The sequence below is a fragment of the Drosophila suzukii genome, chromosome 3, assembly GCF_043229965.1.
Source record: "Drosophila suzukii chromosome 3, CBGP_Dsuzu_IsoJpt1.0, whole genome shotgun sequence".
In the NCBI taxonomy this organism is placed as follows: Eukaryota; Metazoa; Arthropoda; class Insecta; order Diptera; family Drosophilidae; genus Drosophila; species Drosophila suzukii.
The window spans coordinates 64,798,776-64,814,714 of NC_092082.1; the positions used below are offsets into that span (position 1 = coordinate 64,798,776).

The 15,939-nt window shown below is 40.4% G+C and overlaps 1 long non-coding RNA gene and 3 other non-coding genes across 4 annotated transcripts; 1 reads left to right on the forward strand and 3 right to left on the reverse strand.

Annotated features, from left to right (window-relative positions):
* Nucleotides 1-750: 750 nt before the first annotated feature.
* On the reverse strand, nucleotides 751-3,548 carry LOC118877997 (uncharacterized). Its single transcript, XR_011604403.1, has 2 exons — nucleotides 1,376-3,548; nucleotides 751-1,249 (listed from the first exon to the last, which is right to left on the reverse strand). It is a non-coding gene; the product is annotated as an uncharacterized lncRNA (long non-coding RNA).
* A 7,592-nt stretch (nucleotides 3,549-11,140) lies between these two features.
* TRNAK-UUU (transfer RNA lysine (anticodon UUU)) lies at nucleotides 11,141-11,213 on the reverse strand. Its single transcript has one exon. It is a non-coding gene; the product is annotated as a tRNA-Lys (tRNA).
* A 780-nt stretch (nucleotides 11,214-11,993) lies between these two features.
* Nucleotides 11,994-12,066, forward strand: TRNAK-UUU (transfer RNA lysine (anticodon UUU)). The gene has a single exon. It is a non-coding gene; the product is annotated as a tRNA-Lys (tRNA).
* Nucleotides 12,067-12,835: 769 nt separating this feature from the next.
* Nucleotides 12,836-12,908, reverse strand: TRNAK-UUU (transfer RNA lysine (anticodon UUU)). Its single transcript has one exon. It is a non-coding gene; the product is annotated as a tRNA-Lys (tRNA).
* Between the last annotated feature and the right edge of the window lie 3,031 nt (nucleotides 12,909-15,939).

Consider the following 15,939-nt stretch of genomic DNA (forward strand, 5'->3'; position numbering starts at 1 on the left):
ACATGTTTCCAATAGAAAACTAAACTATTTCAGTTAGTAAATTTAATAACAATGGGAAAGTATCAAAATAAAAAGTATGCTGGAAAACTCAAAAGTGTAAAAATTAAACATTTCTGCCGGACTTTTGATAGTTTTCAGTTTTTAAATTCCTTGGCTTCTGAATCATTGACATTGAAAAGTGAAACTTTAATACTTGTTACCTTATCTATAAATGAAAGAAGGAGAAAATTGTGTCAAAACAGCCATTCATTATCATGGATTTTATGGTAAGCACTGAAAGTTATCTATTACTTGGCAACAGTAATTGGTTTTATTTGATGAAGGTGAGTCATCCTGAAGTAGGTGTAATAATTATATTATTATCTAGTTCTATTACATTTTTTACATTTGTTAATTGAAGCCGGGGCTCTAATATCTATTTTTTCTTTTTTGTGTGCCTTTTGGTTAATTTAGGTCACTTCTTAAATCAATTCTATTAGCAATAACCATGTTTTTGTTCACTTTATCACTTCATTTAGGGTTCACTTTAAATGATGGATTTACGATGGATATTGAACCACACAAACCTCTCTAGAACCGAATTTGTCCTTAAAGCTAGTATAAAACAAATTCGGATCTACAGGGTAGACGTGGAGCAAACTGGAGGAGAGCAGTCGCAGGGGCGAAATGAACTCAGGGTGGGCAATCACGGCTGCAAAAAAGTGAAAATGTTAATAAACATATACAATGTGTGTGTACAAGACGGGGTAATTTAGGCGGCGGGGCAATTACATGCGCCTCGGGTATATTATATTTATCGTGCCACACGTGATGCGGCGATGGCTGGCGACTACTATACAACCGTTTGCCTGATTCCCTTCGAAATTATGGAATGACCCATAAATGTGATTACAAAGCTCGCGGTGGCCTGCCAATTAAATGGAGGCAATCGCGAGGTCTCCGTGTCCGTGTTCGTGTCCGTGTCCGTGTCCGGAGAGTCACGGAAGCCTTTCCGCCGCAGGAGCCAGCTCCGTGTTGTCTTCGCCCTCGCCTCTGGAAACTAACTGAAGCCAAGACCTCGCCGAGGGCCCCGAGATTAGGCAGTAGTCCGAAAAAAACAGAGTGCGGAAAGTAAGGCCCGACCTTATCGGAAGAAGCGGCGATAAGATAAGATACGGCGATGTCTTTGGGAGTGCTTAGTGCGCTTGTATCTAATTGATTGCCCGCGGATTACGGCACTTTCTTCACGTCGATAAAATGGGTGCGCGGCCTGGAAATTGGATAGACAAGAAACACATTTAATGAATGATAGATCTGCCCGGGGGCGGGGAGTTGGCTTCGGGGTCTTCTGTTTGCACTGAAATCAATCAGCGAGTCGCCTCGCTAAGCTCCCGACCTGGATCGCTGTCGCCAGTGGAAGAAGCAGAAGAAGCAGTTCCCAGCGTTGGGCGCCACTTCTTAAGCCTTCTCGTTCCTGCTCCAAATCGGTAAATGAGTAAATTGGTAATCGGTAACGATGGTGCCGATGATTCAGCACTAAGCCCTGCTAAGACTGCTGAGTAATGGCTGGAGGATGAGGAGGAGGAGGAGGTTGAGGGAGTTCCGGCAGATGCTCCGTGTAGTTTGTGTGTCCTGTAATGAAATTTCAATTAATTAATGACTTTTTAGCAGGATTCATTAGCGCTAAACGGCCGGCCTTAGACAGTACTAAGCTGCCAAAGTCAAAAACCTTTTCGGGGCCGGCGGGCTACGGTTACCCTAGAAATCCCCCGGATTAGGGGCCGTAATGGCAACAAATCTTGCGTAAACAAAGGAGAAAGGACGAATCGCTTGACTTTGCACACCCCCTGATGCTCCCTCTCTTTCTGTCTGCCTGCGGTGCCTCTTTGTCTGCAGCCCTTGTTGTCCTTTTTGCAGCCTCAACATGGCTGCTCGGTGTTTTATTTTACCCTGCCTCAAAGAGAGGGATAGAGAGTGCGGGAGAGCGGGAGAGGGCTCTCCAAATGTGTACACACAATCCACAAGGGGTAGCAAGGACTTCTTTCGGCAGCAAAATAGGGGTGAAGGACCACACAGGCAAAAGGCAGCTGGGACAAAGTCGCGTTTATTTCTGTGATCATCCAGCTGAAGCTCGTTGGCAAAGTGCTCCATATTTCAACACCTTGGCCAAATTAACGCCGTCTTGCCAAATCGGCGTCCGCAAAAATATATTACATCACCCCAGCCCAACGGCACCCCCGAATCAGAAATGCTAATTGATTTCACGTGGTCAGAAGCCAACACTTAGCGCGAAATCGTCAGGAAGTACACATGCCTCCCGAAGCCCGCTAATGCAGTGCAAATATTTGGCAACATTAAATATATTATGGAAATAATAGATCTGTCGTTAATTTGTTGCGCCCGAGCGAGCGAAGGATTTTGCGGTTGGCAGCGTTTAAAGTTAACTTACAATTCACGGCCATTGTGTACAGTCATGCCGAGATGCTAATGATAGTATGGTTATAGTGGGGTATTGTAAAAATATATTTTAGACGGGGGTGTCACTCTGTTTTTTTTCAAGATTCCCAGATGAACAATACTTATTTATCGGGTGAGTTCCCCTTATGACAAAACAACACATTAAATTCAATATGTTCGATATATAAACCTGAGCCTCATATGTATTAGCTGATTAATTCGGATTCACGTTATGTATTTGATGGTTGGCAGTTATTAGAAAGTTGAAGAAACAACTTTAACATGAACTATTTATTGTTCAGTTTTATGATTTACCTATAAAATGTTTGTTTACCTCTATCGTTTTTACTACCAAATCATTATTTTTTTATCCGAAAAGTTTGACTAGATGATAGTTCTAATAATTCTTCGTCAACGAAACTTTACATCGTAGGGCAATGTTAAACCTTCAACACTCACAAAAAGCCTTTGTAATGGCCTCAATATTGTTCTTGTCAAATTTCATCTTTAACTCGACAAACCGATTTAATCGCCTTTTGTTACCTAAAAACATTGATTAATTAACTTACAAACTATTCCCCCGATACCTCAGACCCTATCTATACTGATAAGTATGATGTACGAGCGAGTCCGATATAATTTCGGCGGTCTTTGGTAATTCTTTTGCTATTTTTGTTTGCTGATAGCCACACCAAACCGATTTTCAATCGAGCCGCAGGCTTAGGAAGTTCATTAATTACTTTTGGCTAACCTAATAACTCAGTTTTGTAAGCCACATGAATCACTCAATCAATTCGATTTTTCGTATGAAAGTTCCTAACTCGTCAGGCGCTTATATTCTGCCTTCAAATGCAATAACAGTAGGAAGGTACGAAGAGAAACCCCAAGAGCAATCCCCTCCGGAAGTAGCGCGAAAAGTGCACAAAAGGCGAGTAAAGAATGCGTATCTTCCCCAGTCACCTGTGCACTTGGAAAAATTAGTTAAGAAAAATTGAAACGTTTTTGGTTAATACTAAAAATATCTTTTTTTCATTTCTGTATAAATATATTATCCAAGCCACTATTAAATTATTTTTTATTCATAAATTAGGATACTAAATTCGAAGCATACTTTTAAATTTTAAAAATTCAGATTTACATAAAAAGCAAAATTTTAATTTTTAAATATGTCAAATCAAGTAAGTAGAGACTTAATTACTTTATAATTTGGTACTTAACCTTACTTAAGGTTATAAGATTAAATATATAAATAATTTTGAATTAGTACTTTATATACTTTATATGAAGTTTCTTTTCATATTTATAACGGTAATTCGCACAAGACTTCGGGAATTTTTCCCAGTGTATCCCCTCCTGCCATCTGCTAGCCTATTCCCTGACCAGACCCATAAACCATCGACCATCCAGCAACAGATACGGCCGCACAAAGGGGCAATGACTGGCTAAATTTTCGCAATGTTGCTTTTAGCACATGAAGACAACTTCGCACATAAATCAAAGTCTCTGTCTGGGGCGCGATGGGGTGTGGGGAGGTGGCAGATCATTTACCTTGGTCAGTTCGGTGCCAAGTGTCACTGTGCATCGAGTTCGCGCGTCACTATTTAATCACCGTTGCCCCACTGTGCCCTCGCCATGTTGAGTTGTTTGCATCGAGCGTGGAGCTTCGGAGGCCAAGGTTGTTTCAGTTTACTGAATAATATTATTATTGCTACTTCACCTTCCTGCTATTCGCCGCGAAAATCGAGAGGCAGGTAGAAATGTTGAAAGAGAACTGAGAAAGAAATTCCGAAAACGGTTCGCGGTTCGCGATTTTTTGCATTTATTTTGAACCTGCCCAGGTTTGCGGCATTTTGTATCTGTACATCTGTATCTGAATCTGTATAGGTATCGGTATCTTTACCCCATATCCATCGTATGGGGCTCGCATACCGGTCTGCGTCTCCGTTTTATTCTATCCCGATATTGTCGGTGTCTGTTTGTTGTTTACAAAAATACGCGCCTTCCTTTCGCGATTCTTGTTGTTTCCTTCTCTTTTTGCATTTTATTTATTTTTAGTGTCTTAATTTATCTTTTCAGTGGGCTTAATGAAAATGCGCGGGCAACAGAAATGCGATCTCAGGTGGCGGCGTATTAAACAGTGGTTCCAAGCTAAGAAATCGTTTGTCAATACTAAATATTCGCAAATTTACTGACTGACAGAGAAGATTTTAGTAAATTAGAAAAAAGGAAAGTACTATTTATTCCAAAAATATGTTAATATTAATATAAACTCCTTTTTATAACAGTGCCCCCATCTTTTAGAATCAAAACAAAAAACATTTTTTATTTATTTTCAATATTATTAAACAACTATACTTAGTTATTACCATATAATTTTATACTGACACCTTCTTTAGATTACCAGCATAAAGCTGGTACTTTTAAGTTTTGTTCACTGTACACTTTACGAAGTGCAAGTTCCCAGGCCAGCTGCATTCCCCCGACTGGCTGATTGTTTGAAAATTTGCATGAAATTCCAATAAATATGTCATACTGCAGTTACCCCAATTTAGGTGGAAGAAGTTTCCAGCTCCGTTCGGTTTGGTTCTAAGTGGGGTTGTTTGAAACGTAGTCCTAAGGGTATGTTAATATCAGAAATTCGATAAGGAAGTATGTTCATAAAAAATGCAGCATGTGGCAAGGTCGATTCTGAGGTGAATTTAATTTCTCAGGGGGTTTTTGGGGCTTCCAAAATGGTTTTGGTGCCTTGTTCTGACGTAAGAATTCAGATTGTAAATAATTAACATATGAACCGGCTTGGAAGTTTTTATTTTAGGACTGTTTGTTTGTTTGTTGTGGGATTTTTGTGAATCGAATAAGGTACTGCGCCATTCAAAAAATGCATTTAACATTCATTATTTTTGAGTGAAACATAAAAAATATTTATTAATTCTCCGCTTTTATGTTTTCGTTTGCATATCTGCACTTAATGACTTATGCAGCATAGCCTCAATTATTTGGTGACCCATTGACACAGAACTGTGAAAACTGTGAAACAGACTTCTCGTTAACAGTCAACAGATTCGCATCTGAAAACGCTTGACACTTTCCTCTGCTTATTCATATTTATGAGCAGCACATTCCCAATGCAAACTGTTAAAAATTCATATCTAATCTCGGGCACTCCCTCTCTCCAAATAGATCCCAGCCTAGCTCCCTTGTAAAAGGTTTTAATTGCCCAGAGGAATTTCAGCCAACATTGCATGCATTTGTGGGCCATGTGGACAAGCCGAATAATTATACAATAGCCCAGGCAAATTTATGATTCATATTGAGGTCAAAGCCCAAAAACAAACAAACTTGTTGGCACAACACCTTCATAAAGATATCAGCCAAACTTTGAGACGAACAGGTCTCCGAATTTGAGAAAAAGGCACAAAAACCCCTGGCCGGCTGTCCATGGTTTCAATAGCCGACGTCAGCGAATGCATAAAATAGCGATAAACTCTTATTTACTTGGCTTTTCCTATAAAGCCTGTGACCCAGCAGTTTTGTCGCCGTCACCTGCTCATTAGGTTATTAGTCAGTTGCCGGTTTTAGTTCGAACCATTTGCATACTAAATGAGTAAAGAAACAATTGGTAAAATCGAAAAACGGTAACAAAACCATTTGATTTTTGGGTGCAACCGCTTTCTCTTACGCTGCGACCTCATCCAAAAAGGGAGATTTTTCGGGGGTTCCTCGGAGCGAAAGCGTCGCCAAATGCTGCGCATCCCTGGCAGAAATCGGATGACACGCACCTTACGCGCAGCCCCACGCAAAATTCGCACAGAAGCACTATGTGGAGGGGTATGTGCAACCACACAGAAAAAAGATTATCTCCTAACACAAACGAAAAACAATTATAAACTAATAATATCGGTGCTTGGAATTATTAGTAAAACGGCTAGCTTAAAAAACACTCAAGTTTTAGTATTATATTGTGCTGTCTAAACATTTTTAAGTAAAGATTGCAGTTCTCGACAATAACTTAGTTTGGACACAGTAAAAGAAATAACTTCACATTCTCAAATACCTATTCTTAAATATTTTACTGACTATTTTGACAGTGTTACTAAATATAATATACAGTAGTATATTATTGTTGTGTACCAGTAGTAATATAATCGGGATGCAACTTGAAATAGTAAAAAAAACTTTTAAAAAGGGTACTACTCGGAAATCCTTGGAAGTACTTAGCAGCTTCAATACATTTTTCCCAGTGTGTGTAATGTATTGCAGCTCGCTGTGTACGCACTCGCATTAAATGCAGCCGCCGCAGGAATCTTGGGGATGGGTCACCATCGCCATCACCACCATCATCATCATCATCCCGTTCTCATCCCGAGGCTTAACACTTTGCCACTTGGCGTATCTGGACCCGATAATCATCGTCTTGGCCACCCGCTGCCGCCCCCGATTCCATTACGGGATTATGATGGGTGGGTGGCCTGCAGCAGCTGTCGCCGCTTTCTTGGGCAGAGCCAATGGCACTAGTATTTCGGTATACTACTTAACCCATGCACTAAATGGCGGGACAAGTGTTTTCCACCAGGAGCGGGGAAATTGAAATTGGTAAGGGGGAAGGGTGAAGGAGAAAGGGGAAAGGGGGTTGGGTTGCCTTTGCCAGGGGGTTGTTGTTGCTGCTGATAGCGCGACAACGAGGTTGAAACTCGGTTTCGGGTTTTTTCTCTTTTTTTGCGCCCGACTTTTGGGATTGCAGGGGTTGGGGAGGGGTTGGGTGGCTTTCAGAGTGTGTGTTTCTGCGCAAATGAAAAGTGGATGAAAGGAGCACATTTCCGGGCGTTCGCGACACTACCACACTACCACACTCTCCACACGGAGCACACAGATACACTCATGCAGAGGCGACGACGAGTCAAAACGAGGACAGGCGCAGGCTTTGGAAACGGCAATTGACTAAGGCCACCCACCAACCCACCTCCCCAGGCCGCCCACTCAGCCCCCTTTTAGTGCACATGCGTAGTGACATGGTGACTTTTGCCCAGCTTATTTTTTAAAGAAATTTGGTATAAATATTTGTATGGATTGGAACTATCAAACATACCTGCTCGGAATGCAGCTTAAAATCCGTTTGTTCTTTGGGGTTTAAAAGTTTGGCAATCAATATATTTTGGGGAACATACATCCCCTGTATTTTCAACACTTTGGCACCGAGTTTTTCGAGTATTTCTGGATTCGTTGGCCCTTTCGGCTTTCGTTTATTTCGCAGCCATGCTAATTGCACGGCCCAGGGATCAGGTCGCAGCCTCCTGCAGGATAATGGCTGCTCTGCTGCGGCGACGCCAGCAGAAGCAGCGGCTGGCGATGGCCGCTTTTTTCTGTGAGCAGAACGCCCTACGTTCCGCCGCGCTCGGCGTCAAATTTCAAACTGAAACTGAAGTGAGCTCAGCTCACCATTTCAGCGCAGTCGACGTCCGCCGAGCGGTAAGCGGTCTTTTTTGCCAAGTTGATAACAGCCATAATGCCCGCTCTCCCGCTGCCACCCCTCCCCTGCCCTGCCCTCCCCGGGATCTGGATCTGGGTCTGGATCTGGGTTGTGTGTGGCCCAAGAGTGGAGAGAGCCATGCTGCAGAAGAGAGCGCACGACACACTGGCAGAAAAATATAAAATAATAGCTCTAATTCTCATAGTATTCAAGGTGATATTGAGTTTAAGCGAAAGATTCGTGCAGCAGTCAACAGAATCTACTACTTTATATGCCATTTTATTATTATATCTCCCGATCATTGCTTTCTATTCTTTCTACCACCTTATGTTGATATTAATCAAATCTAATGGTCTGCATTCATAATTTTCATAAGCTATCGTTAGTTTCCCCATTTAAAGAATTAAAAATGTTGTCATTAATTAAAAGGCGGCACCTTTTAATAAACTAAACTTAAAAATATTTTTTCTTGTTCCATATCTATGCCGAAATCAAGAAATCAACAGAGCTAATCAAAATACAACAACTTTGTCAGGTTGTCAAGATGTTTCGGCTTCCTATCTGTGGGTAAAAATATTTTTATTCATTTTAAGCCATTTTTATTATTTAAATTAGAAAAAATATTTAAAGAAAGACCAATGAGTGGCCAGGTTAAAAATTAAACGTTTTTTAAGAGAACTTTAAAATCGAGAAATCAACAGAGCTAAGCAAAATTGAACAACTTTATCAGGTTGTCAAGATGTTTAGGCTTACTATCTGTGGGTCAAAAACATGTTTATATATTTTAAGAAATTTTTAATATTTAAATTAGAAAAAATATTTAAAGAAAGGCCAATGAGTGCCCAGATTAGAAATTGAACGTTTTTAAGAGAACTGTAAAATCGCTTATCCCTATATCCTATCCCCATATTTTCTGGTTTTATCCCAGACTGTTTCGCGGAGTGTAGGACCTCCTGCTATAAGTTTTCCAGGACACAACAATGTGGGTTTGTTCTTGGGAGAGTTCGTGACCATCCAGCTCATTTGTAGACTTTTGTGGACTCTGTTTCCAGCGTGCTCAGTTCTCCAATAGATGTCCGTGTGTGTGCGTAGGAGGACCTCGGTTTACTCGGCGATTTACGAGGCCAGCTCAGCATTATACATATACATATATCTATTTCCCTGTCGCCCCTCCGGTCCCTCTTCGTACTCTCCAAACGAGCTGAGAGTCAATGAAACTTCTTTGTCGGAGCGGCGATGAGAACACTCCGCGTGTTTTCAGAATGAAATCAAAGTGGGATATTTAAAGCCTCATTAATCAGACCGTCGCTTTGCTGAGGAAATCCTCGCTAGGGAGACTCGAGGTCCTCGAGAGGTCCTGGAAGACCCCATTCATCGGAAGATGGGATTAGAGCAGTGGGCGGAGTCTGGTGTTGATGCGCTCGTTAAATTCAAATTTGTTGCACTGATAATTACCGAGCTAGCCATCGATGGGGACACCATTAACTGTAACCATTTGCCAACTCAGTTATGAAAGTCAATATAGGGAAATATTTTAATTAGCTTCTTTTCAGTGGGGAGAAGTATTGATTGCCCATAGATGTATTTTACCAGAAAGTGCAGCTCATTTAGGTTACATTTTTGCTAAAAATATCAGAATTGCCCTTTATCTTGAAATCTTAAAAGACTACATTAAAATAAAAACTAAAACTAAAGATAATCGTGCTGTACTTTATTTTGTTATTCCTAAACTAATTAAAAATATAATTAACACATTTTAGCTTAAAATTTGTAGTCCAATTGAAGTAATTGTGCAATTAAATGGTGATTAACTGTCGACAAATTAAGATTTAAAGTTAATTAATTAATATCTTTCAAGCTGTAGATGTTACTAATGCCCTTTTCTTATGCAACATGATTGTGCAGTCAATCCGCGTAATATACTCTGATCATTCTTCCTACTATCATAAGGCAGATGTCATTCTAAACAACTGAAGAATATTTTGACATTCGCCATTTGTGTTTTGGAAATCTGTCATAAGCGACCGAAGAAAATATGAAATGAGAAATGCAAGCTGATCTCCGGCTCTAACGAGGGAAACCCATTGTCTCATTCTTGTTTGCCATTTTTAATTTATGGCCCATATTTCCTCTAGGATTTTCTTTTTTATGCGATGGCTACCTGGAACGGTCCGAAACCCCTGGTAACAACAGGTAAAAGGTCGCTAATGGTCGCAGCCTTGATGGAATTTCTCCCTAGCACATCACCCAACGTCATGGAACAGTTTTGAAAAGTCTCTTGACTTTGGTTTATCATCTAAATATTTGCGTTTACTTTGTAGATTAGCATGTACACCGAACGTTTCCTCCTCTCGGACCTTTCGTCCCTGCTTTTATTGTTGCATCGTGAGCGGTGGGGCAATTTGATGATTCGTCGTAATGAATGCTAATTAAACGCATTCGTTTTCTAGTTCACTTGGCAGGCGGCAACAAACAGCCAGCATCCAAGTCCGTTGCTAAATCGACCAGAGCCGCCACGATTTGGTATCGGTACAGACTATATGTACCCGTTTCTTTGTCTTTGGCGGAAAGTGTGTCAAAAATTCTTGAGCGTATCCAGTAGCACTGAAAGAAATACCGCATGGCATGATCCATAGGTTAAGCACCTAAAACACAAGTTGGCAATTCGGTAGTTATTCTTAATTCTTATCCGTGGAATGTGCATGTTCTGGTTCAAAAATATAAAAATCCATTTTATTCATAAGGTATTTAAATTCTATATATTGGGGAGCATTTGGTGCATATACAATTTTTCTCTGTACTCCGAAAACGTCGAACAATAAAAGCCGGATTCTTCGTTTTGCCGACGGAGTCTAGCAAACATCGCACTCACACATCTCTAACGAAAACTCGCAGACACATGTCCGTGGAGTAGTAGATACGGCAGTATCTATAGATACAGAAAGCGGAGGGAACGTTGTACAGCACACAATTTGGGTATATCCACGATGTCGACAGTAAATGGAAACACAAATAAAAGGTGCTAATTTCATGAGGGTTCAATTAGATGTTGGCCTGGCTGCTGTGCGATTTCTCTTCGAGTTTCTAGTTTCGTTTCTGTGCTATGCACGACTTGCTAGGACGGAAAAATGTCTGAAAGCATTGCACGGAGGTGATCTAAATTGAGTTTGGTACATTACAAAGTCAAAAAATAAAACATGGTTTTCGGTGAGAATAATGAATTTTATAAAAAGGGGCCGCCCGAGCAGGGACTTGAACCCTGGACCCTTGGATTAAAAGTCCAATGCTCTACCGACTGAGCTACCCGGGCATTGTATATTGAAGTTGTCAAAATGTCATAGATAAGCAAACGGGTCTTGAAAGCACATTAGTAGTGTCAGGCCCGTAAAAGCTTTCCGAAAGCTTTGCAAGCTGTCTTATTTTGGCAAAGTAGATTATTTTTTGTAAGATACAATTATTTTACAATTTAAAATATAATTTTTAATTATAAAAAAGGGGTTTATGTTTTTTTTTATTTTATTTAATTGCATGAAATGGTACTAGCTACAAAGCTTGACGAAGTTAGCTTTCTTGATCAGGACACGCATTTATTCCGATCGGGTGACTATATCTTGCAGCTGCCGCAGGAACAATATAATAAAATATTACAAATATTAAATTTTTTTTAAAGAACTGCCGTTTAATTTTTTAGTATTGTTGTATACTATTTTATTTACATATTAATTCGTAAAATGTGATAAAATATATTTTTGTTTATTTTATACTTGCATATTCATATACAATACAAATTTATTATGCACTGAAACAAATTATTCACAAACGAAACGCGTTTGTCAACTCGTCAAACTTTTTGTAAGACATATTCAGTGTAAAATACGGTCAAACCAATACATTTGCTTGCAAAACTGTTCTGTGTGTATATATATATATATTTATATTTGACACATTTTACATTCCATTCAAGAGCAAAAATAGTTTAAAAACTATAAATAACTTCTTATTATTTATGAAACATATAGTGATCTTGTATTTGAAGGAAAAAGAAATTCTGTTCCTGTAAGTAATGTTTTTTGGAGGCAGACGTTCGAATGCCCGGATAGCTCAGTCGGTAGAGCATTGGACTTTTAATCCAAGGGTCCAGGGTTCAAGTCCCTGTTCGGGCGGCAATATTTTTTTTTTTATGAGCCTTTATAGCAAGAGTCGATTACGGCGATAAATTATTGAAAAATGAAAAAATAAGTGGCTCGCAATAAATGTTAAAAAAATTAAGTGGCAGAAAAAGAAAGTGCCTTCTTTTTACTGTGTTTCACTTGCTGATAGCAGAGGGGTAGACTAATACAATTTTAGGGTAAACAGAAAAAAGGAAACTTTTTGGAGCAAACAGCAAACGGCAAAAAGATTGTGGTCCAACCATATTGGTTGGGCTGATAACGGCAGTCCACTCCGGTACGCTATCCCACTACTGCCTACCACGGGAACTCTTGGCTGCTGGTTTTCACCCCTGGCCCGGTTCATCCCTCCTTAGCCAACCTGAATGCCACGGACTCCTCCATGGCACCCATATTGATGGCGAGCTTAGTGCGGACGTTCCGTCAACATGGGCTGGTCCGCTACACAGTAGATCCCAGCCTCAGGCCATCCCACAATCGGACCTCACAGAAGCGTGATTACAGAAGCTGCCAACCTTCCAGTCGGAGTGCCTGCGTCTAACACTCAGCCACACGTCACCGCTTCCATTCCGTTCGCGCGAACTGCGTTATCGATGCACCACTTTATCGACGCGAAGCAGTGTGAGCACACTGCTTTATCGCAGCTGCGTTGCCAACTGTGACGAGGAAAGCACGGATGGCACTACATTCCATAGTGATTTATCTGGGTTATAAAAAACAAAGCAAAAAAAACAGGTTTAAAAAAAAGGAAAAAAATATAGATCGCCCGAACAGGGACTTGAACCCTGGACCCTTGGATTAAAAGTCCAATGCTCTACCGACTGAGCTATCCGGGCCTTGGCTAAGGACGCACCAAACTGCCTCGGAAGGGTGAGGGGCGGTTTAAATCGTATCTCTTTTCCTTTTAAGCAGGGATTCGACATTCCACAAAAACTTTATCAGTTGCAATCATGCTCGAATCCACTGGGATGGGGGGTATAGAGATAGATCCCCCCAATCGAATTAAAAAGTCAAAACAAGCAAAATATTAAGAGAGTATTACAATTTAGATATAAGAACTTTGTCCCTAACAAAACAAATTTTGTTTATCTATCCCCCTACAACCAAATCATGGATCCGTCACTGGGTGCAATATTTTTTTTTAAATGTAAAATAAACTGAAATAATTCCTACTGATAAGGTCGGTGCCGCAAAACGTACACTTTTCGGTGCGGACAATCACGGTACTAATTAAAATAAAAAAGAAACATTATAGTCGAGTGTTTCGCCTATCAGATACTCATTAGTCATATAAATGGAGCGCAAGGGAGGTATGCCATATAATTTCATAATTTCTTAATTAATTGTCCTACTTAAACATTTTTGTAATAGGCATTGATAATCAAAACAAAACCTCTTTAATACTTATACAAATCTATGAAAATGTGGGCGCCAGACAGATTTTAGCGTTGTGAGACATTGTGGAAGTTCGACACGTATTTAAGAGCGCTAAATAAAATAGTAAATACATCATAGTAAAACTAAAAAATCTCTTCAGTCTACCTTCAAATACTCCCTACATCACTATCCCAATTAAAATAACAGAGCACCGAAGCCTTAATTGCACTAAAGGAGTTATTTACTCAAACGATCTACGAGGTATTGACGAGCAAATTATATTAGAGAACCTTAGATCTCAAAAGGTTGATGAAGTTGAAAAAATTTACAAATACACCCCTGGCCAATTAACACAAAAAACTGAAAGAAATGAAACAGGTCTAATTAAACTAACATTTAAACTAACCAATCTCCCAGAACATATATACATTGGATACGAAAGAGTCCAGGTCCGCCCACACATTCCTCCTCCAATGCGCTGCATCACCTGCTCGCGAATGGGACATACCGCAAAGTTTTGCAAAAATTCAGCAATCTGCTCAAACTGTGGCCTTGCAGCTCATGAAAACACAGATCAAGGTATAATATGCTCAAACAAATCTAACTGCATCAACTGCACGGAGAAAAACTACCACTCACTGATCACCACGCCCGCGACAGAAACTGCCCAGTTTTCTTGTCACACAAGGAAGTTCAAGCAATTAAGACCTTAAATAAAGTAGACAACAGGACAGCCTGGTCCATCTACAAAAACCGCCACCACGATGGCTCCCTGTACTCCTCCGCAGCCAAAGCTTCCTCCTCTCAACCTAACCAAATGCAACCACCAAAAACTACAATAACACCTATGCAGCGCAAAACGGTAAGCTACGAATCTGATGAGTTTACCCTCCCGAACGCGTCTAATTTTGACCCAGATGAACCCATGTCATCTGGTTCCGAAATACAAGACGCCAATCAGGATCACACAACAAAAAGAAAAGCCAAAATCCTACCTCTAAACATCTCAAATAAAACGAAAAGACTGCTGAAAAACGATCAAAACTCTGTCATGACTAGAGCAAAACTTAAAGCCATTTCCTCTACTGATACAAATCCAACACCAACCAAAATCTAAAAATGACTCTAAAGATCCTCCAATGGAATATAAATGGTTACCTTAACAACTACAACGAACTGCTAATCCTACTAAAGCACCTTAATCAGAAAATCGTTTCCCTCCAGGAGACCCACATCACTTATTACCAAAACTTACCTATCCCAGTTAACTTTGAATTTCACTATACATCCTCGCACAGTCCAGATGGCGGTGCAGCAATTTTGATACACAAATCAATAGAACACACCATAATTCCACTTCAAAACTCATTCGACACCATTGCACTGGAAATTAAGTCTTTCAAAAAACTCAATATCGTTTCTTCCTACATCCCACCGAACAGAAAATTTACCGAAGCAGACCTGGAATCAATAGTCCCTATAGGAAACTCTCCAACATTATTTACAGGAGACTTCAATAGCTGGAATAGTTTTTGGGGTTCTCCCACAACTAACCGTAGGGGACGAATATTAGGCAAATTCATCCTGAACAAGGGCTTCATCATTCTAAACAACGGCCAACCAACTCACTTCTCGACCCATAGATCCCTCACACACATCGACTTAGCATTTTGTTCACCCGACCTCAGAATTTATTGCGACTTCAAGATCAGCGACTCTCTCCAAGGGAGCGACCACTTCCCAATTACTATCGACATGTTTCCAAGCAGCAGAAGAAAGAAAGACAACTTCAATCAACGCTTTGTGACAAAAAACGCAGATTGGAACAAATTTGAAACACTCACAAACATCCTTAGTAATTCCATCCCAACGTCAACAAATATAAACCAAGAAGCAAGCAATATAAACAAAACAAGGAAGAACGCTATAGTCGAGTACCTCGACTATCAGATACCCGTTACTCAGCTATATGGAGATATGCAAGCAGCAAAGCGAGATTAAAATGCGCCACCTACCGGAGGTATACAGATTTAAGCGTTATGGGCGTTAGAGTGGGCGTGGCAAATTTATTTTTGGATCAATCGATAGGTATTGACGACACCAATACATTTCAGTTAAAATTTTTTATCTAGCATGAAAATTGTGGGCGTCACAGGTTTTCGCGGTTTGTGGGCGTTAAAGTGGGCGTGGCAAACTTTTTTTTAGGTCAATCGATAGGTATTGGTGAGAACAATACATTTCAGTTAAAATTTTTATTCTAGCATCAAAACTGTAGGAGCCACAGTTTTGGGCGGTTTGTGGGCGTTAGAGTGGGCGTGGCACTGTGCTGAAACAAACTTGCGCTGCGTAAGAAGCTCAGGAATCTGCACACCAAATCTCAATAGCCTAGCTCCCATAGTTTCCGAGATCTCAGCGTTCATCCGGACGGACAGACAGACGGACAGACGGACAGACGGACAGACGGACATGGCTAGATCGACTCGGCTAGTG